The following is a 24,748-nucleotide window of genomic DNA, read 5'->3' on the forward strand; positions in this document are numbered from 1 at the left end:
TATTTATAAAGGCACTGTTAGCCTGGCTGCTGTGGCTCAGTGGTAGAGCATCGACCTATGAATCAAGAGGTCTCGGTTTGATTACCCATCAAGGCACATGCCCCAGTTTCAGGCTTGATCCCCAGTATGGGGCGTGCAGGAGGCAGCTAATCAATGATTCTCTCTCATGGATGTTTCTTTCTATCTCTCCCTCTCCCTTTAAAAACCAATAGAAACACACATATTTTTAAAAATTTAAATTTTTAACAAGCTTTCAGAGGATGAATGATGCTGGCCTGGGCACCATAGTTTGAGAACCATTCATTAAGCTTATCCTTTGCTATTATCCTGAACAGTGGTTCTCAACCTTTCTAATGCCGTGACCCTTTAATACAGTTCCTCATGTTGTGGTGACCCACAACCATAAAATTATTTTCGTTGCTACTTCATAACTGTAATTTTGCTACTGTTATGAATCGTAATGTAAATATCTGTGTTTTCCGATGGTCTTAGGCGACCCTGCTAGCGGTTCTCAACCTGTGGGTCGCGAAAATAATTTTATGGTTGGGGGTCACCACAACATGAGGAACTGTATTAAAGGGTCGCGGCATTAGAAAGGTTGAGAACCACTGATCTAGAATATTATCTTCTCTGATTAATTTACTACATAAAACAGAAGTCTCTTACTAAAGGACTAAGAATGTGGCTTTTGTTATCAAGCATCTGACTTACCTCAAGCAAGTATTGTACTAGCTTTCTCTGTGCTTTAACGTTCCCTATGTGCAGTGAAAATACCTCCCTCCATAACACGGTAAATCTGATTGGAGGGTTATCACTATGTAACTTTAAGGATGTCACCAAATGATCAGCTATGGCCTTGTCTTTTAGAATATTGTTGACTGCTTTAATCGAAACACTTTGTAACATTTAAGGTAAGTACCAGAGATCTCTCATTTACCAGGCAAGATGGGAGAAAACCTTATTTTTTTTTTTAAAAAAAAAAAAAAGAGCCTGGTCGGAGTGGCTCAGTTGGCCGAGCGTTTCCCTTGCACTAAAAGGTTGTGGTTTGATTCCCGGGTAGGGCACACGCCTGGGTAGAGGGTTCGGTCCCCAATTGGGGCGTGAACAGAAGGCAACCAATGGATGTTTCTCTCTCACATCTCTCTCTCCCTCTCTCTCTCTCTCTCTCTCTCTCTCTCTCTCTTCCCCTTCCTCCCTCCTTCTCCCCCTCTCCCTCTCCTTTAAGCATGTCCTCCAGTGAGATTTAAAAATAAATAAATAAACGAACAAACTAGATAAAACCTAGCAAATGTTATCTATCTCAAAATTATGAATAATCTGAAAAGATGCTTTTACTTCTTCCTCGTGAAAACAAATGACTTCAAGTTCTGCCGTGTGTATAAAGACAGAATGCAACACATACAGACTTCCATTTAAAATATATAGACACGTAAAAAAGAGAGTAGTAGTATTTTCAATAAAGAACTATAAAACAAAGGCTTCTTCCCTGTTGAGAACGGGGCGGTGCAGGTGCTCGTTTCAATGTTAACCATCATATAAATGCCACATTTCACGCTAGGGAAGAAAGAGAGGAAACGGAGGCCGGTTCCCCAGAGCGCCCCCGTCAACTGGGTCAAGCTGTAAAGTGTGCCAAGGGAATGTACTCCCAAGCCTCATTGGTTATCAGAGCCCGGGCTCTGGTATTTCAGCACAGACAGCTGGCGCCCTGCCCAGTCACCATCCCACTGCTCCTTAGCCTTTCTGGAATGTTAGGCCCAGAACTCCTGTCACCTTTCCAAGAGAGGAGTGAGTCTGAGGTGAGCCATGCAAATAAGTGCAGCCCAAGGGCCAAGGTAAGATGATGCTAGTTATGCCTCGATGAGTCCTACTTCTGTCGGACAAGATGACTCCTTCCACTAGCAAGACAACCAGGGTTCCCATGGCCAACACCCTGGAAGCACAGAGCAGAGGTGGGTGGGCACAGCCCCACTGATCCTCCGGCCTGACCCCTCCAAGCACCTCCCAGCGTTCTCCTCTGAGCCTCTAATTGAAGCTCGGTTCAATGACAAAAACAAGTGTCCATCTATTGTTACCCCAGGCTGATATTAAAGTCTCAGAGTGTGTAGGCATCTCCATTACCGTGTAACGGAGGAAGCCTGACCCTTCTCCATCAATCACTCTTACAAGGAAGTAATTCCTGTCCTTGCATGCAGGATTTTTAAAGTGAACATCAATCAATCTCAGGGGAGAGGGGTGAGTTAGAAAACACTGTCGACAATTTTCCTATCGTCTTTAAAATAAGAAGAAAATGCCTTTGACGTCATAATCCCTGCTACCCTCACCACCTTCCTTTTCTCACTGACAGTGACTTACATTACTTCTGGCCTAAAAAATTTGGCTTATTTATTGGATACATTTAGAGACTGGTAAAGCAGCAAATTTAATTTCTTGATCAAGGCCCTCCACATTCACAAGTTCTCTCCTGTTCTTTGATGTGAAGATGGCCTTTGGTGATGGCGTTAACTCCTTAGGAGGGAAAGGAAGCACCTATCCGGATATGACAGCATCAAAGTTTCTGTGAGTCAGACTCTTCCACCTGCCAGTAATTAAAACCTGTACCAGCTCAAGTATTTTTTCTCAAAACATGCTGGAAACAAATGACGAGCCCCTGTTAAACCTAACCTTCACTGTACTAGGATACAGATTGTAGTCAGACAAGATGTCAAAGAATGAAAAAGCAAGTCCTAAAGAGATCTGCCACTTGATACAACCTCACCATGTCCTCGCGAGCCGCGGTTTGCCGCTCTGTTGACTAATGAGTTTGCCGACCACTGTCCTAGACCAACAAGAAATCATATTTCAGTCCTGGCCTGCACAGCTCAGTTAGTTGGGCGCTGTTCTGTGCACCAAAAGGTCGCTGATTCGATTCCCAGTCAGGGCACATGTTGTGGTTGTGGGTTTGATCCCTGGTTGGGTGTGAGCAGAAGGCAGCCGATCGATGTTTCGCTCTCGTGTCAATGTTTCTCTCTCTCTCTCTCTCTCAAAAAAAATCAATTAAAAAATAAAATAAAATAAATCATATTTCAGAAATTTTCTAAAAGAAAGAATGGAAGATCTTTCTGCTAGAAACAGCCATTGTTACCTCATCAGTTAAAACATACTGATGCAAAGAATGCACTGGCATACTAAAAATTCCTGCTTGACATGTATAGGTGTCCCAAAAAAATGGATACACACTTTAACAGCTGATAGCTCAATTCTGAAAATGAAATGTTTTTAAATAAACACTGCCTTTCTAATTATTCAAAGTGTGTGTATACATTTTTTGGGACACCCTATATGTCCTTTAAAAATTACATATGTATTTGTAATCGCTATTTATTGCAAACACAAGGTAGAGATATATAAGTGGAGGAAAAACACTGACTTTCCAGTTCCAACTTGTTTTAAACCAAAATACCTGACAAAAGAAAAACGGACACGTCCTCCCAGCGACCTCCGGGTGGAGCGGCAAACACATGCGCTCCCAGGTTGTGCTGCACCCACACCCACGAGTTAACTGGAAGAATGTCTCGGTGCGTTTAGGACTTGATTTTATGAGCCAAAACGATGAAGACCAATATCTGCGTCCTCACCAAATACTCATTGAGCACTTTCCTAAAAACCCATCTTTATTCTCTGAATAATCTGTGTACTGCCTTTAAACAAAATCAACTGCCTTTAATTGTTCTGATAAATTAAGAAACATCTCACTTTAGGTGTCTAAATTTCTCAGCTGAGGCTCTGTGCTCCAATTACATTTCAGCATTCATTAAAAAAAGCAGAACTATGTGGTTTCTTACTGTAAATTTACATGGGATTACAAGTGCCTGGTTTTCACTTAATTTTAATGCACATCTTGCTGTTTCCTTACTAGAAATGTGTTCTCTCTTTAATTTTTATTTTATTTTAAAGCGAAACATGGCTATTTCCTTACATATTAAAAAAAAAAGAAAAAAGCAACCTGCCTTGTTCAACAACATGGGATCTCCTTTATTTAAATCTTAACAATCAATGCATTCCTAAGGCTTTTTATGTTATTACTAGAGGCCTGGTGCATGGATTCGTGTACTGGGGGGGGAAAGGAGGTGGAGAACCCCTTGGGGGATGTCTGACTGCTGGCTTAGGCCCGATCCCTTGGGGGATCGGGCCTAAGCCAGCAGTCAGACATCCCTCTCACAGCTGGGGGCTCTTGCACTCTGGGACCCCTCACTCCTTATCGCCCGCCTGCAGTGGAGGCAGGAGAGTCTCCCGTCACGGCCGCTTCTGGCTGAGCGGAGCACACTGACCACCAGAGGGTAGCTCCTGCATTGAACATCTGCCCCCTGATGGTGGTCAGTGTGCGTCATAGCAACCAGTCGTTCTGTCATTTGGTTGATTTGCATATTAGCGTTTTATTATATAGCATTATACGTATTTCCCCAGTGTGGGTGTTCAGAATTTTCATTAAAGAAGGGCTCCAACATTAGAACAAATCCATGGACATGTGTTGCCAAAGGAACACTAGGTAACTTCTGCACCGCCACAACCTCTAGCAATTGTCAACAATCCCCCTGGTGAAGGTTTTCTCTGGCTCTGGCGTGTACATAGCGGTATCAAGTATCACTGTTTGCCTTGGTAACAATGCCTTTTCTTGTGGAGGAGACACATGACACCACCTTGTCACACAAACACCCCACAGAGGAGCGGGTCCAGGATAGAGCCTGCAGCTGGGTGTAGGAGCACCAGAACCATCAATTCCCTGTCCCTCCCCTCCCCCGCAATGGGCTGGTCTACAGGGAGTCGGACACTCACAGACCACCATGGGGTTGGACACGGGTCCCTCCCATTTTTAAAAGATATCAAACCAGTAAAATGCATCAAGAGCCTTTAGAGTGGTTACAGTTTTAAAAATAAATATAACTTCTGACCCTATAATTTTACTTCTAATAATACACACTAAGAAAATGTTTAAAAATAAAACCCACAGACTTAGACATAAACATATTCACTGCCTATTACAGAACCAAAAGTCAGAAACTTAAAAATTGTAATTAAATTATATGCAGACATTAAACATTTATGAAGAGTTTATTAAGATAATGAAATACTTAGTTTGTAAAGTTAAGTGAAAACTGGGTATGCAGTTTGAAGAGTTGACATAAAAATATGTAAATGATTGAAAAGAACTGCATCAATTTCTTAATAGTTTGTTCTTGGTCTAAAAACAATCTTATGAAACTGAATTTTAAAACTTCCGAAACTTAAATGTGGTGAGAATGAATAAAGTAATGTGTGTTAAAAAGCTTACCACCACTGGCATATAGTTCCCTAAGAAAAATGTAAGCTGTCATCACACAGGATCACCTTCTACCTCACACCTGACCTACTAGTCTAGGACTTTAGCCAAATCACAACTTCTGAGCTTTGTCTGCCCTCCTGTAAAGTGGGAATGATCATAGTTACCTCTTAGGGGCAAAGATTAAATAAAACAAAAAATGCCAAGTGCTGAGCTTAGGCACTCAATGAAATGACAGTTCTCTTTCTTTCTCTCTTTTAGAAGATATACATTTTTGTTCATGCTGGATAGTCTTGTGCCAATTTTAAAAATTAACTCTAAATTCGATACACACGGGCACTGAAAGTCACAGAACAACAAGAACATACTCAAATGAGAAGGTCTGGCTCTGACAAGCTCATGCACTGCTCCAGGGGCCCAACAGCCTTTAAAATGGGCCAACACTGCACTGAAGTTCTATGAGAAAAGAACTGAAGAGTGTGCCTTTCAAAAGAAAACATTCCCATGGACGCATAAATGGGTTTCGCATTCTCAAACACGCGCTTCATTTATATGGCCGTTCCAACTGGAAAATACTGCGGACGCTTTCTTTACTGGCTCCTCTCTATGCAGAAGGGACTTAGGCGAGTGGTGTTCTGCACAAGAAATCTTTAAAAGCTGAATGAAAGCAAACATGAAACCAGTCTTTCCTACAGCAAGAACTATGGGTTAAGCCTCAAAGATGGTGCTGCTACCATTTCCTCCCCAGTAGTAATGAGATAGGAAAGGTGGATGTGTGGGTGGGGAAGATCTTCAGAGGCATAAATGGTCTCTGGTTTATTTAAATTACAAAAACTTTGCTTAATATGCCTAGTGGTCTTTAAGAGGATATCGGCACGAATTTGCAAAGGAAAAACAGAGGGAGTCAGACTGTGGTGTCTCTTACAGACATATTAGTGTAAGGTGAGGCCACAGACATATTAGTGCAAGGTGAGGCCAGTCACCATTCTAGCCACACCAAGCCTCTTCTCCATAAAGCTGTCCCACCCACACTCCTTGCTACCTGAACAGCTATGTTTATGCCAAGTGATGAAATCAAAACCAACACTGTTTATCAAGGAGACTTACATGAGTTGACCTGGCATAAGGTGAACCAGACCAATGAGATCCTGAGTCTCCAGAATTTGAATTAAGTATAGGGGATGTTTAACAGTGAGGGCATCTGCAAAAAGGGTGTTAGTAGGCAGGAGGGGAGCCACAGAAAACCAGAACTGGTGCAAGCCCAGGAATGAGGAGGACAAAGGTAGGGATGAGCAGAAATAAGTCTAGATTGTGCCTTTTTAAACATTAGCTAATGTGAATATGAAGCCATCATGGTTGTCAATGCATTTTAAAACGTGGCTTTTCATCTTCCTTATTTTAGCACTAGAGGCCCGGTACACGAAATTTGTGCACCCAGGGGTGGGGGGTGGGGGTCCCACAGTCCAACCTGAGCCCTCTCGCAGTCCGGGAGCCCAGCCCTTGGGGGATGTCCGACTGACAGCTTAGGCCCACTCTCCGCTCATCCTTAGAGCTGGTACAGAGGTGGGAGAGGCTCCCGCCACCACTGCTGCACTCGCCAGCCTTGAGCCTGGCTTCTGGCTGAGCAGCACCCCCACTGTGGGAGTGCACTGACCACCAGGGGGCAGCTCCTGCATTGAGTGTCTGCCCCCTGCTGGTCAGTGCATGTTATAGCGACTGGTCGTTCCAGTGTTTGGTCGATTTGCATATTAGCCTTTTAGTATATAGGATTGCCATTATGTGTACTTTCTATTATCATTATAAAGTAATCTGAGCATGTATCTTCAACATAGATAATATACATGTATATAAATTTATAAACGTGTCTATCTTGAAGATGCGTGCTCAAACTGTTTTGTATGAATTTGGATGTCTAATCAAGAGTTTAAAGATTTCTACTTTGACCTAGACAGTACATGTTGCATTACCATGGGAGACAGAGGTGAGAGAAGTCAGGATGCCAAGGAATGAGTAAAACATAGTCCTGGTCTTCCTTCTAGAAGCTCAGGGACCATAAGGTATTATAGATAAGAAGAGAACATGTGTGACAAGGGAAGTTGCGGTCGACGTTGTTGGGACCTCCGCCACCTAAAGCTGCGGGACCCTCTGCCTCGCCGCCTGCTCCAGCCTCGCGCGCCATGCCATCGGAGAAGACCTTCAAGCAGCGCCGCACCTTCGAACAAAGAGTAGAAGATGTCCGGCTTATCTGAGAGCAGCATCCGACCAAAATCCCGGTGATAAGAGAACGATACAAGGGGGAGAAGCAGCTTCCTGTCCTGGATAAAACCAAGTTTCTTGTACCTGATCATGTCAACATGCGTGAACTCATCAGGATAATTAGAAGGCGCTTACAGCTCAACGCTAATCAAGCCTTCTTCCTGTTAGTGAATGGGCACAGCATGGTGAGTGTGTCCACACCGATATCGGAAGTGTATGAAAGTGAGAAGGATGAAGATGGATTCCTGTATATGGTATACGCCTCTCAGGAGACATTTGGAATGAAATTGTCAGTGTAAGACTAGAAAAATGCATCTGTTCTAGAATTTTTTAAACCCTTACCATCGGGGGGAAAAAGGGATGTTACCAACTGAGATTGGATCAGTTCATCTAAATCACAGATCATCAAAACAGTAGTGTCTTGCCTAGGAGTTTTAGAAAGTTGTTTTTGTACTTTAAGCAGAAAAACTGAGCTCCAAGCGAGCACATTCAGCTTTGGAAAACTATATTATTTAACCTAGGCTGTCTTGTTTTAAAGTTTAAAAATAAAATACTTTGCATTCTAAGTTAAAAAAAAAAAAAGAAGAAGAAGAGAACATGTGATTTCTATCAGGTCTCCAACAAATATTTATTTAGTACCTACAAGTACATGGTACCAGTCTAGGTACTTCCCATCACTTTTTAGTGACATGGCCACTATACATCAAAACATGCTACCAGGCTGAATTGAATTTGCTGGGTCAGTGATCCCTAAACATTTTTGGACCATAGAATAGTTTGAGATTCTGATTTAAAAAAAAATAAAAAAAATGGAACCTCTCTCTAGCAAAGCACACATATTTATACTACTAAAAGGGTAATATGCTAATTAGACCAGGTAGACTGGACATCTTCCAGTCATCTGGTCCTCCTTCCGGACAAAGCCACAGGAGAGGAAGCCGAGGCCGAGACTGAGGCCGAGGCCGAGGCAGTTAGGGGCAAACAGGCCGGCAGGCAGAGGCAGTTAGGGGCAATCAGGCTGGCAGGCAGAGGGGTTAGTGGCGATTAGGCAGGCAGGCAAGAGGGGTTAGGGGCGATCAGGCAGGCAGCCAGGTGAGTGGTTAGGAGCCAGCGGTCCCAGATTGCGAGAGGGATACCGGCAGTCAGACATCCCCCGAGGGGTCCCAGATTGGAGAGAGTGCAGGCCAGGCTGAGGGACCTTCCCGCCACACCCATACATGAATTTCGTGCACCAGACCTCTAGTATACACATAATTCTAGATTTAATTTCACTGATACTTCTTACCTAAAACTCTAAAGATAAGACACTGATGGTTCTACCTATCTGAAATAGACACATATATATAATCGTGTAATCCTAAAATGAAAGACTGTTGTTTCAGCAATGAAAGCACTTATGAGGTTTATTCATAGGCTTATCTTTTCAATGTCATATTATTAGTGGCACTGAGAGAAATCCCATCAGAAATAAAACAGCACGTTTATTCTCAAACACAATGCATGGAACTGACAGACGGAGTATCACTCCAGTGACACAAAGGCTATTCAGAGCTCTCAGTTAATAGAATATTCACAGTTCAAGACCAAACACAATGCACAAAGAACAGAAATACAGACAAAGTTGCTATATTAGGGACGTGGATAACAGAATTAGCTTTCTGGTAACAGAGACGTTGGTGAGGGCAGAAATAAAACAAACAAAATTATTTTCTATTAATGGTCAGTAAATAATAAAGTCTGACATATATTTCATCAGTTTGCTTTAAATGGTTTTACCCAGCAGAGCTATGGTACCACAGGCTTGTTTCACCTTTTCGCAAACAATCAAAGAAAGTACTTGATTAGAAATGACCTGAAAATGCAGGATCTGGCTATCAGAGTGATTTGAGGATCAATGGATCTGTTTCCCCATTTGTAAGATAGAAATAATAGTACTTATTCCACAAAGTTCTCAACTGTGTGGAATACGTACTGTTATTTCAAGGGGAAAAATGCTGTTCTATACCAGCTCAGCCTACATTACACAAATATTTCCTTAATTCGTTCAACAAATATTTAGTGAATTGCAACTATGCACCAAACATTAAGAACACAAAAACTGCCCAGCTAGTGTGGCTCAGTGGTTGAACATTGACCTATAAACCAGGTTATGGTTCGATTCTTGGTCAGGGAACATGCCCAGGTTGTGGGCTTGATCCCCAGTGCAGGAGGCAGCCAATGAATGATTCTCTCTCATCACTGAAGTTTCTATCTCTCTCTGCCTATCCCTTCCTCTCTGAAATCAATAAAAATATATTCCTAAAAAAAAGAACACAAAAATCAAGAGAAATCAGGCCCAATTTCTTCCTTGATAAAGCTTACTATTGCCTTCATCCATTAGAAAGATTTAAGGCTGAATGTTCCATTAGCTGATAGTGACAGTTAACATTTGTGTAGCGTTCTACAGATTATAAAGTACTGTCCTATATATCATGTCATGTAATCCTCACAATAACTGCTTGAGAAGTACTGATCATCGATAATGATCCATCTCATTTTACAGGTTAAGAAACTAAGGCTTGAGAGATCATGTGGCTTAACCCAGCTCTGGAACCCACTGCCCGGATGGCATCAGTACACCATTCATCTCACAGGAGCTGGGCTTTGGGTTACAAGAATAAAACACGTGCTAATTCAGCCGAAACCGGTTTGGCTCAGTGGATAGAGCGTCGGCCTGCAGACTCAAGGGTCCCGGGTTCGATTCCGGTCAAGGGCATGTACCTTGGTTGCAGGCACATCCCCAGTAGGAGGTGTGCAGGAGGCAGATGATCGATGTTTCTCTCTCATCAATGTTTCTAGCTCTCTGTCCCTCTCCCTTCCTCTCTGTAAAAAATCAATATAAAAAAAAAAAAAAAAAACGTGCTAATTCATTTTGAGCTTTCTATTAGGAACATGACCTACAGAAGCCTTCCGCCTGTTTCTATCCTTCCCAGAAGCAAAGGTAATGTGGGGAAAATGCAATTTACTTAGATTAGAAAAGCTCAATCTATATAAGTTATAAAATGGGTAATTTCCCAATTGTTACCTGCCATGGGATCTCAGGGCTGAATGACCCTTTGCTATGCCTATCATACATACAACCTAACAGCATTGAGTTTCAGCCTGAGATATGCCTTCCTTCACTGGTTGATTTCTATAGTGCTTTAAAAAAAACAATTTTAAAACTACTTTTAAATTTTATTTTTCAATTACCGTTGATAGTCAGTATTATTTTGTATTAGTTTCAGGTGTACAGCATAGTGGTTAGACATCTGTATACATTGCAAAGTGATCCTGGGGGAGGACGGGAGCAGCAGGAAGAGGTTAATGGGGTGGGGGGAGGACCTGACTATGACAAAAAACAAAGTGCTCCCCATGATAAGTCTAGTACCCACCTGGCATCATACATAGTTATTAGAATATTATTGACTATATTCCCTATGCTGTACTTTACATCCCCGGGACTATTTTGCAACTACCAATTTGTACTTCTTAATACCTTCATCTTTTTCACCCCACCTCCCTTCCCTTCTCCTCTGGCAACCATTAGTCTCTCATCTCTCTACAGTGTGTTTTGATTGCAGAAATCTTCTGCATTATTTTCCTTACAGACTCTTAACAACTAGTTTGCTACAACAGTAGGATTGACATGTTAAGACTGAAACATGACATCCCTGGGTAAAATAATCACCTGTTCCTATGTAAAATGTCTGTGACATCCTTGAAGGTCTTAGATCACTGTCCAGCATACAGCCCACTGCCCAAATCCCTTCTACTGCACGTCTGCCTTGGGGTAATGCAACTTCTTCAACACATCCAGCTCTATTGGCAAGGCAGTTTGGTAAGGCAACCCAAAGCCTTAAAAAATGTTTTCAGGGACTGACTTTGACCTAGCCATTACATTTCTGAGAATTTGTCCTAAAGACATATCTTGACAAGTACAACAGTGATGAAGATATTTCAAAAATGTTCATTGTAGTGTTGTTGATGGTATTAAGAAACTGGAAACAACCAAAATGACTACCAGTAAGAGATGGTTTTAAGAAAACAAGTGTGTGCATTCATAAAATGAAAGGCTATGCAGCCAATAGAAATTACTAATATAAATTCGTAAGTATTAACATGAAATGATACACATTACTTTTGGTTTAAAAAAAAGCAATTACTAAATAGCGCACTAGTATATGCTCCCCATTTTCTGTTTTCTAACACAGAAAACAATCTTGAATTAATTGACATAGAAAAGAATGTTCTTCTATCTGAAAGTTCTAATTCTGCCCCTGAGGCTGAGGAATGTTTGCTCTCCTATCCACCCAAAGGCCTTTCAACTATTCCTATAGGGGAAAATTTCTAGTCCAGTTACCTCCCTGGCTTGCCTCTAAAAATGCAGAGCTCAGCTGAAAGCAAGCCCTCAGAGGCAGCCTGGCCAAGGAAGAAACAAGGGGACGATTCTCTCCTTGTTCTGAACATTGCGGCATTAACACTGCGGCATTAACACTGCGGCATTAACACTGCGGCATTAACACTGCGGCATTAACACTGCGGCATTAACGCTGCCAGAGGTGCCAACCACGTCACACGATTGGCTAAAACCTTCTCTTTTTTAGCATGAGCTTCTCTAGATCCAGGTCTCCCTATTCCACAATACACAACTTTTTTTTCCTCTCCTATAAATAAGGAAGTGGTATTCAGTGGAGCTTAACTGTATATTTGCTCACCTTGATCCTCTTCAAGTTCTGAAGCCTTTTTCTATCCTGATTTCTAGTATCCATTTGGTTCACTTCCCTCCCATCACTGGGACAGACACAAATTTGATCCACCATTCATGATTTCAGAGAGGAAGGGAGAGGGAGAGAGAGAGAGACACATAGATGATGAGAGAATCATCGATCAGCTGCCTCCTGCACGCCCCCTACTGAAGATCTAGCCCGCAACCCAGGCATGTGCACTGGCCAGGAAATGAACCGCGACCTCTTGGTTCATAGGTCGATGCTCAACCACTGAGCCTCGCCGTCCCGGCTGATCCATCATTCTTTTTTATCAAAGACCAATTTCTCTAACCAGCCCTTTGAAAGGGCTACTGAAACCATTTTACTTTATGATAATTTGAAATATTTTTAAACCAAAACAAATATGGGTATGTTGAAAATAAAATACAAAGTGGATTCATCTTTGTGCAAAAACGTGAGACTTTCAAGGACATTTAGCTCCTGGTTATGCTTCCCGAGTCCCTGTCCACAATCTACCCCTGCACCTTCCACAGCACCACACTCTCCCCCAAAAAGTATAAACTTCCTTCCCTCTTCTTTAATGGAAAAATGAAAATAGCATTGTCAAGGTAGTAAATTACACAACATCAAATAGTTACTAACCTGCAACACATCTATGTATCTTATAATCACGTCCATATTTTCTTTTCACTTTATCTATAAAAGGATCCTAAACACCTTGTGTTACTCTGATATCTCCCAACATGACATTACTCAAACTCTCTCTAATAAATAACTGATTTAAAAAGAAACATGACTATCCTTGGAAAACTCCTGCTGACTTTTTACAACCACTGATTCTTTCCTTCGTAATTACAACCCATCCCTTCTTCCCTCTATTTATTCCATCCAAAATGGTTTCACACTTACTATTTAGAAGACACTGAACTAGTTCCATGAGAGATAAAACAATAAGACAGACCTTATCTCCCAGGAAGGAGAGAGATGACACACATTCACATAAGTACAACACAAGATGAAACTGCTCCAGGGACAGAGAAGCACTTATCTGCAGGAGGGAACAGCTCTATCTGGCTGGACCACAATATGCGTGAAAGGCAGTCATAAAGGTAAAAATAGGGCACAGGGCAGAGAGTCACAAACACATCTAACCTAAGACGACTCCAGCCCTAGCTGGTTTGGCTCAGTGGACAGAGTGTCGGCCTGCAGACTGAAAGGTCCTGGGTTCAATTCCCATCAAGGGCACATGCCTATGTTGTGGCTCAATCCCCAGCAGCCAATCAATGATCTTTCTCATCATTGATGTTTCTCTCTCTCTCCCCCTTTCCCTTCCTTTCTGAAATCAATAAAAATATATTTTAAAAAAAATTTGCTAGGGAATCACCTTAGAGTTTTCTTGGCCAGACTTGGAAAATCTATAATTTTCTATTTCAGAAAATTAAAATGTTTTCAATTTCTGAAGAATATCTGCTTGTAGTTTCAGTCCTTTGGGCCTTTCTCCTGTTCTCCAACAGAAGCCTACAAATCATAATATGCCCTAAACTTGTGACAGTATTTTTAAGTTTACAAAGCATTTACCTCTGACAAGACTTTTAAGTATCCTAAGATATGATTAAACTGGGCCTGGACACTCAAATTCGATTCACTACATACTTGATCACCTCCCTCAGCCTAGGCATCCACCCATTTTCACCTACATTTATTTTGCCCTTTCCAATTAAAAATCATCATCCTTGAGTTTTCTGTGTTGACTGCAGTGCACAAAAATTGTAATGGATAACCACTGCAAAATATCTGCAAGAAATTCTAAGTGGCCACTACCTTTGATTTTTAGAGTTTAGAATAAATCTGAAAGGCCATAGGAACAGACTAGATAATTTACAAGAAGCTGACAAATCTTTTGGGGGGGAAATTCAACAGCGATGGGTAAGTTACCCAAAAAAGGCTTGCTAAAAATACAGTAGATCCTCACTATTATTCAAGTATTCTGTATTTGCAAATTGGACTGCTCACTGAAATTCATTTGTAACTCCAAAATCAATGCTCATGGTCGTTGGAGGACATGTGCAGAGTGGGGAAAGATTCACGTCATTCTACGCACACATTCCCAGCTGAGGTCAGACAAGGCAACACTCCGCCTTCTTGTTTTAGCTCTCATCCCATAAACAAGTGTCCTTTTCACAGTTTGCATTTGTGTGCTTTTTGCCAGTAATTTTGTTGCTTAAAATAGCCCCCAAAAGTAGTGCTGAAATGCGTCCCGTGTTCCTAAGTGCAAAAAGGCAAGGATGTGCCTTACAGAGAAAACACGTTATGTTAGGTAAGCCTCATTCAGGCGTTGAGTTACAGTGCTGTAGGCCCTGAGTTCAGTGTTAATGAATCAACAATACATATTAAATAAGGTGTCTTTAAACAGAAGCACACACAAAACAAGGCTATGTATTTGATCAGTTGGCGAACTGTTATGACCAGAAGTTCACAGGAACCTTAACTTGTTTGTTGTTGTTGTTTTTTTAAATCTCTAGTAGCTATGGTTCAGTATTCACTAATTCAGTGCTCATGCCACTTTACAGAACATAAACTAAGCTAATAATACGAATGGACTATGTCAGTGGTCGGCAAACTGCAGCTTGCGAGCCGCGGTTTGCCGCTCTGTTGACTAATAAGTTTGCCAACCACTGACCTAGACTCTCGATTCCAATAATTACAGGCTGTTGTTGTTCCTTGTGATTAAGCCCCTATGTTAACAGTGGGGGAAAATGGGGTTTCCTCTCAATTTTTCTGAACTTCTTACAATGAGCAGTTTTGCTACCTCTGGGTCTCCTGTTGCATTTCAGAACAACTCCTAGTCCTGGATCAATCCTTTCTTACTATTCTCCATCTTAAGAAACTTTTAAATATTTCCTAAGGTGTTGGCCCATCCTAGACTTGGCCTTTTCCACCTCCTTCACAGCTCCTAACTCCTCTTCTGCACCTTGGTTCCCACTACCTTTTGCACAGGTTCCTTTACAAAACAGAGCTCCTCAGCAGTTCCTGGGTGGCCTCTGTGACTTCTTGGGCTTCCTTCCCCTGCCCTTCCTCACCCAAGGATTATGTCATTTTCATGAACAGTCTTATGAGTCTGTGGCCATCCATTTGCACTTACATTTTTGCCTAGTTGCTTAAAACTCATTTTTTAGAGGCAACCTGCCAGATCGCTCAACGTATTCAGAATCCTTACTTTATTTCTTCTGCAAAAAACAGTAATATAATACTAATAATAATATGGCCATGCAATTTATCCGGATGACAGCTAACATTCAGATTATTTACTAAGCCAGGCACTCTACAACCACATGATAACACCTATTTTTAATGCCTATTTTACAGTTGTGGAAACGATAAGACTTCGTGGTTCAATGATAGTGTGAGGGTCACATCTAGTAACTGGAAGCACTGGGACTCCAAAGCTGGCTAAGAGTCAACCTGGAGCCTAAGACTCAACCCACATTCATTCAGAGGCTAGCACAATTCAGAAACCAGGGTTCCCAGTGCTTCATTGGGATCACTGAACGCACACTAAACTGCTCCCTCTACAGCAGATACATACATACATACATACATACACACACACGGGACGTTTTTACAGAAGCAATTCATGTTCATTCATGAAAACATGAGAAAAAATTAAACAACATAAACACAATAGCAAATACTAATAATATGTCTCAAACTTTTAAAGTAGTATGATTAAAAAGTAGTTGTAAGCAGAGCTCTGAAAAGGTTTAATGATTACTTTAATATGGTTAGTGATGTTTGTCTACAAATAAATTAATCCTATATAATAAAAGGCTAATATGCAAGTCGACCAAACAGCGGAACAACTGGTCGCTATGACGTGCACTGACCACTAGGGGGCAGACAATCAACACAGGAGCTGCCCCCTGGTGGTCAGTGCGCTCCCACAGAGGGTGTGCCACTCAGCCAGAAGCCAGGCTCACGGCTGGCAAGTGCAGCTGTGATGGCAGGATCCACTCTCGCCTCAGCAGCAGCACTAAGGACCCCACGGGGAGCGGGCCTAAGCCGGCAGTTGGCCATCCCCCAAGGGGTCCTGGACTGCGAGAGGGTGCAGGTCGGGCTGAGGGACATCCCTCTCCCCACCCCCCACCCCCAGTGCACAAATGTCGTGCACTGGGCCTCTAGTGATGTTATAACATAATGAAGGTTAAAAAGTTAATGATGTTATAACATAATGAAGGTTATTTGTTATTTTTTAAATAGAAAGGTTTGGCAGCATCTTTATCACCACTAAAGAGTAATTTTAGCATTTCAAAGGAATTGTTTCCTAATCGTATTTTGGGGAACATATTTTCAAAAACATTTATACGCTAGGAACCTACAAATCTTGTTAAGTCAAATATTTCATATTCCAGTGCAAGTCTGGGCACATCAAATCTGGAAGAATTTCTTAAGGCTTACTAAATCACCCTAAGTGATTTAATTCCCAGCCAAAGGGGAACCTGAAACTTTTAGATTATTGCAGCTAATAGTCAGGAGCAGCGAGGAGAGAAGGAGAAACCCATCAAAGCTTTTGGCACTGAAATGTCCCGGAGGAAGGACAATCTCCATAACATACTCATTAGAATTAATATTCTAACTAATTGGTTCCTGGGTTCTGAATTATGTTTGCTCATTCAGCAATGTGGGCAACTGTCATTCACCTAGCAAAGTGGGAGCATTTAATCACTGTAGGGTTAACAGTGTGTACATCTGGCATATCTAAGTCATGTGCCATCATGTACATGGTGGTTGGGCTAGGACCATGGTCGGCAAACTGCGGCTCGCGAGCCACATGCGGCTCTTTGGCCCCTTGAGTGTGGCTCTTCCACAAAATACCACAGCCTGGGTGAGTCTATTTTGAAGAAGTGGCGGTAGAAGAAGTTTAAAAAATTTGGCTCTCAAAAGAAATTTCAGTCGTTGTACTGTTGATATTTGGCTCTACTGACTAATGAGTTTGCCGACCACCGGGCTAGGGGAAGGTCACCCCATCGATTTCCCAAAAGTGGGAATGGCTCCATGGAGTCACTGTCTCACTCTTTGCCCTGGTGGACATCAGGACACCATTCTGCTTTGGGTTGTGGATGTGGTCTGAGACTGGGAAATGGCTTTTTAGGGGCTAGCTATTGGCCCATCTACTTTCATTGGCACTTATTCCTGCCCCCATATTAGTGATTCTCAAAATGCGGTCCCCAGACAGCAGAGTCAACTGGGGACTTGTCAGAAATGTAAATTCTCAAACGAGTCCTAGAACTCTTGAATCAGAAAGTCTGAGGGTAGGGGCCCAGCAATCTGTTCTAACATAGCCCTCAGGGGATTTGGGTGAGCAGTACAGTTAGAGAACCACAGCTATAAATGCTTGTTTTAAAGTGGTCATTTATTGCCCTGGCCAGGTGGCTCGGATGGCCGGAGAGTCATCCCATACAACAAAGGGTTTCAGGTTTGAGTCCTGGTCAGGGCACATACCTAGGTTGCTGGTTCGATCCCTGGTCAGGTTGCATACAGGAGGCAACAGATCAATGTTTCTCTGTCATATCAATGTTTCTCTCTCACCACTCCTTCCGCTCTCTCTCAAATCAATAAAAACATATCCTTGGGTGAGAATTAAAAAAATAAAACAAAACAAAAATAATAAAGTGATCATTCATTAAGACTGCCATTATAGCCTGGCCAGTACGGCTCAATGGTTAAGCATTGACCTATGAACCAGGAGGTCATGGTTTGAGTACATCAGGCACATGCCCAGTTTGCAGACTCGATCCCCAACAGAGGGCATGTAGGAGGCGGCCGATCAATGATTCTCTCTCATCATTGAGGTTTCTCTTTCTCTCCCTCTCCCTTCCTCTCTGAAATATATATATATATATATATATATATATATATATATATATATATATATATTTTTTTTTTTTTTTTACATTAAACCTATTAAGACTAATTCATTGATCTTCCAATATTCCCATGAGTAAATTCAGATAGAGAGATACTTTGAACTTACCAAAAGTTCAGGGTAGGAGAGTGACTAATGTGAAAGTTGAGGGATGGGTGAAAAAGGTGAACAGGATTAAGAAGCATAAATTGGCAGTTATAAAAACAGTAACAGGGATATAAGAGTTCAGCATAAGGAATATAATCAATAATACTGTAATAACTATGTATGGTGTCATATGGATACTAGACTTAATGGAGTGAGCATTTCGTAAGATATATAAATGCCTAATCACTATGTTGTACACCAGAAACTAATGTAATATTGTATGTAATTTAAAAAATTAAAAAATGTAAAGCACACTGCCTGGCACAAAGTAGTCCTCACTCCACAACAGTAATGGTATTATTAGCTAACAAAACTATTCAATTTTAAATACTTCTGAACATACGTAAGTCTCTAGAAAGTAAATGTGTAAACATCTAAATCACTTTCTATAGAAAAGCACCTGATAAATGATTTTTTAAATAAAGGTGACAAAATTACAACTGCATTCATTCCTAACAAAGGATCCCATGACTAAAAAAACTGCTCATTCTACAATAAATGCAGTATACACAATACCTTACCGCAAACACTGTGATCAAGAGAAAACATTTCAAAATATTTACTTTAAAAGATCCCTAAGCTGCCCAAGGAGGAAAGCCAAGGCACAGTACAGACTTGCGCAGATTAGTCAAGAATGTGATTGGATGAATGAAAAAAATTACGTTTTGGCAAGGCTGAAGGAGGAGGCAAAATTTCAAGTTTCTGCGGGTTCATTCAAATGAGTACTTCCCTTCCTTTTTGCAGTTGATAATTCAACACACATTTCACATTGTAATTAAAAGATCGATAAGCCACATCCAAAGAAACCTGTCAGTTAAGAATCTTTTAAATATGTTCTAGGTTAACATGAACATTACTACCAAATGTTGTTTGACAAACACTGAGGAGATGCTGCCTTACCTTCCTACAGACCTGGGTTGGAGTGAAGGCTTGCTTGGTCATTCACCAGCTAATAAGACCTTGGGGAAGATCCCGAGCTTCCTAATTGATGTCCTGCTTCGACTTTTGTCCTCCTGTCCATTCTCCTGTGACAGCAGTCACGGGATCCTAATCTGTTCCTCGGGGGGGCGAAAGCCTCCTTCCAACCGCAGGGCCTTAGCACATGCGGTTGCCCACTGTTCTGCTCAGAGCATCTACTCCCAGTCTTCATCCAGCCAATTCTGAGTCCTTCAGGTAGACACACTTTTAGATCACTTATGTTTTCAGACATGCAATATTGTCAGATGAGATAACTTCTTTCAATATCTTTCTGGTTTCCAAAAACAGAAGCTGGTGAAGGCTGAAAAACAACTTTGGACCTTCTGCATTTAAGCAGATAGCTAACTTCAGATTCAAAATTCTGGGGGCTTGGGCTGATAAAACCGAGAAACCCAGTACACTGAATTTGGCATTGAAAACCATCACGGGTAATGACTCTTTCTCCCACCTAGTCATTCTGGATAAAAGAGGGAAATAAGTAAATGTTTGTCCTTCTCCCACCCCCCCACCCCAGCATGCCTTCATTCTCACGTGTCACTCCTTTATTCTAACTGGGGAAAAGCTGTAGGGAGGGGGCGAAGCTTCATGGTCCTCTTATCACAAGCTTGGTTATACAGATCCACACATGTGGGATTAGCCAGGAACTGCTATTCCCCATGCCCTGTTCCTTATCCATTTCCCTCAGTCTGCAGTGTTTCTTTCTCCCCTGGCCCTCATCTCTTTTCCAGCTTTCCCACTCAGCTTCTTTCAAGATGTGCAATAGACACGGTGACATGGCAAAACGAGGGGCAGGGGGCTGGATTTAAACAAGACTCCTGGAGCTACATTCTCTGAGAAATTATCCTGGAGCCTAGGAAAAGGGGAAGGAGGGTTCAAAAAAAGTCAGAAGATAGTTCAGGGAAAGAATGGCGAAAGGAATGGGATGAAATGGAATGGTTGGCTGCTGGGCCTGTTTCTTATAATTAAGCCCCTACCTCTCACAACCCGAGAATCAAGAGTAGAGAACTTGTAGGCCTTCCCAGGTGTACAGCCACTGCCTCCCACTTCTGAGAACACTTAATCTGATAAAGGAGTCCAGGTTACTTTCTGATAATGGTGTTTTGAGAAGATGACCTGTCTGTTCTTGCCGCTCGGCCTGAAAAAATATATTGTTACAGGTCTGTAGTCAGCCTTATGTATACATGTGGGAGGAACAGGTGGCCAGAACCATGTTATTAAATAATGAGTGTTTTTGGAGTAATAAACACCTTAATGGCTATCATAAAACCTGATTAAAGATTGGAACTTCTCTCTGAAATTACCAATATCTAAAAAGATACTAAAAATTAGGACCTCGAGGGGAATCTACCATAAAGTCGGCTTATTTATCCCACCTGCACTGTGTGTTTTTTAAATAGGAACTCGTTATTCTGAATATCTGCCTCCAGCCCCGTGTTACTGAGACTGCAGACATTCCAGACATGCTCACATCAGAAAGCAAGGTCGGGCTCCAAAAGGCCTCAGCACTATGTGGAGAGAAAAGACCAAAACCCACAAGGAGGTTTTCCCCAGGGAACTTGCTGACCCCAGGCCTGTGTGTGTGTGTGTGTGTGTGTGTGTGTGTGTGTGTGTGTACGTGCACGCCAAATACGCCAACCCCAATTAAGGGTCATTTTGCCTCCTAGAAGCTATCGGAAGATGAAAGCAGTCCCTGGTCACTTCCTCCAGACAGACAATCGGCAGCCACCTGCTTGGGGATTTAGTCACCAGCCTCCGAGTTCCCATGTCATGGAGTCACGCAGTCACTGCCGTTTGTACTCCAGAGAACAAGCGGAGGAGGAAGAAACAAAGGAGCCAGGTGGCTGGGGCAGAGGAGTGGGGGGGCCTCTTTCTCACACTCCCACAATGCAGCAATGGGCTGTGGAAGCCAGGTTGCTCCCCATCTCCAGCTACCTGCTGAGGCGGCTGTCTGAGCTGGGACAGGAAAAGGAAGGAAAACAGTCCTCTCTAAGGACTCCTTTCTGAGGCCTGCTTCGTCTTTTATCTAAAGGAACAAGCATTGCTCAACATGAAACAGAGCCTGTCTTGGAGCTTTCCTCTTTCGGTTTAGTTCGATTCTGCCATGAACAAGTCCTTAGCAGTCCTCTTCACTGATAAACTGGAGAACCTGCAACTAAACCAAGTCAACCAGAGAGAGAGGCAGGATCACTGTTTACTCAGTGAAGCGCTCTTTTCCCATAGGGCTGAGTGGGGTGTTAGGGAGGCAAGTGGCCCGCAGTCACACCTGCTATAGGAAGTTAGGGGACTGATCTTGCAGAAGGGTTCTGATGGGACATTCTCCACTCGCTGTGGAAGGCTTTGGAACAAGGGGCCTGGGAGAAGAACTATCAACTAAGAGAAAGGAAGAAATAAAAGCAGAGAAAAAATTCTGTGCAATAGGTGGAAAAATTAAAGAAACTTCTTCGGAATTATTGGTGGGATTAGAACAAAAATATTAATTTTACATGATATCATCTATAATTTCATGCAATGTATACTCTATAACCAGATTACAAAATTCCTGCCTTTTATATCTTTACTTATCTTACCCTCTACTTTATTTGTATTGGGTACAATATAACATGACCATTACAAAATGTTTTAAAATCCTGATCAGAAAATTTTAAATTAAATTACTACAATCCAAAAGAAACTTGACCACTGTTAACATTTTATAATAACATTTATATATATATAAAAGCCTAAGCGACCAGATGACCGGCTGGTCGCTATGACGTGCACTGACCACCAGGGGGCAGATGCTCAATGCAGGAGCTGCCCCCTGGTGGTCAGTGCGCTCCCACAGTGGGAGTGCCGCTCAGCTGACAGATGGGCGCCAGACACCAGGCTGATGACTAGCGAGTGCAGCTGCAGTGGCACATGCCTCTCCTGCAGACACTCCCGCCGGGCCTGACAGGCACAGCACCCAGCCTGGGCTCTAGCTCCTCCCCAGCCGCCTGCTGCTCCACGCACTACTTTGTGCTGTGCAGGACTGACATGGACAGCGGACTGGAGCCCGACGAGCTGGCGGGTAAGGCCAGGCTGCGTTGGTGCAGAAGTCCACTGATCTTCACAGGCCAAGTTAAGGGACCCCATCGGTGCACGAATCTGTGCACCAAGCCTCTAGTTTTATATATTTTTTCTATGCAAACATAGACACACAAATAAATACATGGTGAGTTAGTTAGGGAGATGTTGATTTATAAAAATTTCCTCATACTATACACATTGGATTTTTTTTTCACCGATGTTGTGAATATCTGTTTGTTCAAATAAATGTAAATTTGTTTGCATTTTTTTTTAAGATTCTTAGCAAACAGCTCTGCTATTTACTATTATAATAGTCCTATCGAGCAAACAGGAGCATCTGTATGTGCTGCTGAAGGTTTAACAGCATAGGAAGTACCAAGTTCACCTGCAGCAATCACAAAATCAGGAATCCCTCATATATCACTGGCAAACCTTTAAAAAGCCCTCCTCAGTCAATAACTAAAATGACACTAAGAACAGAGTTTCTTTCCTACATATCTTCTTCTGGCTGCCTAAAGTGAGAAAAACCTTTAGTAATCTTTTTGACTGGGGGCTTACAATATGGTTTAGGACAACTACTGATATTATGAAGGTATAAGAAAGATCTTAATTAGTTTCCCTTAATTACTTACCCATTAAAAAAAACAATACAAAAGACAAACGAGAAATAGTTTTTTTAACCATAGATAACCTAGTTATAAAGAAAGATTATGAATTTCATAGTATGGAGCAGTTTAAAAACAGGATAAACGTTTACCAATATTTCCCACAGTCCTGATTAGGGAAAATGTGAAAATGTGAGATGATCTCAAGCTCTTTCTTAACTGTATGACCAAAGACTGCCATAACTGGAAGTAAGATTTTACATCAACATTCTTCAGCCCCAAACTTCCTGCTTCCCGCCCACCAGCATTTCCCCTTTCACAAAATGGGCTGGTCTACTACAGAAGTTTAGAGTGACTTTTACTACTTTAGGGGCTGTAGACCGAGTAGTTAGGCTGTATGTATACCGATACACAACAACGGTATCAAACCTATGCCACTGGCATATAACGGTACCAAACAGGAGGGTTATTCTTGTCATCAGCCCTATCTTTTAAACTAGTTGAGAGACAATTTCATAGAAAAGAGTCTAAAATACATCACCATACACAGTAACTTATTCAGAAAGAACATGCCCACAACCAAGGCATATCTCACATTCAATGTGGCCAGTAATTCATTTTAATTCAGCTGTTACCATACTTTTCTTTTTTTAAAAAAATTTTTTTAAGCCTCACCCAAGGACATGCTTAAGTGATTTGAGAGAGAGAGAGAGAGAGAGAGAGAGAGAGGAAGAGAGAGAGAGAGAACATTGATGTGAGAAAGAAACATTGATTGTTGCCTTTCTGACCAGAGATCAAACCTGGAACCTAGGAATGTGCCCTGACTGGGAATCGAACTTGCAACCTTTCGGTGCACAGGACAACGCTCAACCAACTGACCGGATAGGGCCATCATTTTAAAATTAGGACACTTCCTGTTCTTAACCCATACCTCCTCCTTATCTTGAACACACTTTTTGCCAAAACTTAATATTAAGCTTGTTTTCATTTGTCCAAATGGGTTTAGATTTACCCACTGTTGCAGGGTAAGGTACTTCTGAAAACAGAAAAGGCAACTCTGTCCTTCAAACTTACCCAGGACTGTCCAAAGCTGTTCTGTGAATTCAAGTGCTTCCCCATTGACCACACATTACAGTAAATGTTCTTGTTCATTGGACCCAGGACACTGTCCGCCTCACGTTAGAGGGATCACAAAATTTAGCCAGCAGCCTTTTGTACCGTGTAAAACACAGATTACCAAGTGAGCAGCCAGCATGTCTGGGGGACTTTGATGCTGCAATCTGAGAAGGCTGAAAAAGGACACCACGAGAAGGAGCTGCTAATTAATCCTCCTCCTCATCAGCCAGCCCCAGATGTTCAAACAACAACTAATCTGGGAACGCAGTCTTGACATTGTTGAGATAATCACTTGATTTGTTCCCAAAATGCTGGGAGAGCTGCTGCAACCCTATCTGGTGAGAACCATTTGTACTCTCTTCTTCCCAACGCCAGGAGCAAGGCTTGCTTCCAGAGACAAGGACTACTTCCTGTCTTTTTTCCCAAGCCAGACAGTCAAGGAGGTGACTGACCAGGCATGAAAGCCTTATCAGCCTGACACTGAATCACACACTCTACTCTAGATGAGCCAAAGCTATGTCCCTCTCTTGGCTGCCAAAAGGATTTCCTGTCCAATGGTATTAAAATGCAGATGTCGTACAAAGAGCCCAGAAACAGAGTTTAGGATACAGGGTTCCCGTGCCTTACGGTA

At 42.1% G+C, this 24,748-nt stretch overlaps 1 protein-coding gene and 1 pseudogene across 3 annotated transcripts in view; one reads left to right on the plus strand and one right to left on the minus strand.

The window, feature by feature from the left end:
- Positions 1–24,748, minus strand: part of KANK1 (KN motif and ankyrin repeat domains 1) — a 205,227-nt gene that overhangs the window by 133,619 nt on the left and 46,860 nt on the right. The window lies entirely within an intron of this gene.
- Positions 7,389–8,116, plus strand: LOC308248729 (microtubule-associated protein 1 light chain 3 beta-like; annotated as a pseudogene). The gene has a single exon. The product of its transcript is annotated as a microtubule-associated protein 1 light chain 3 beta-like (transcript).

This window comes from Plecotus auritus (genome assembly GCF_963455305.1).
Source record: "Plecotus auritus genome assembly, chromosome: 5".
Lineage (NCBI taxonomy): Eukaryota > Metazoa > Chordata > Mammalia > Chiroptera > Vespertilionidae > Plecotus > Plecotus auritus.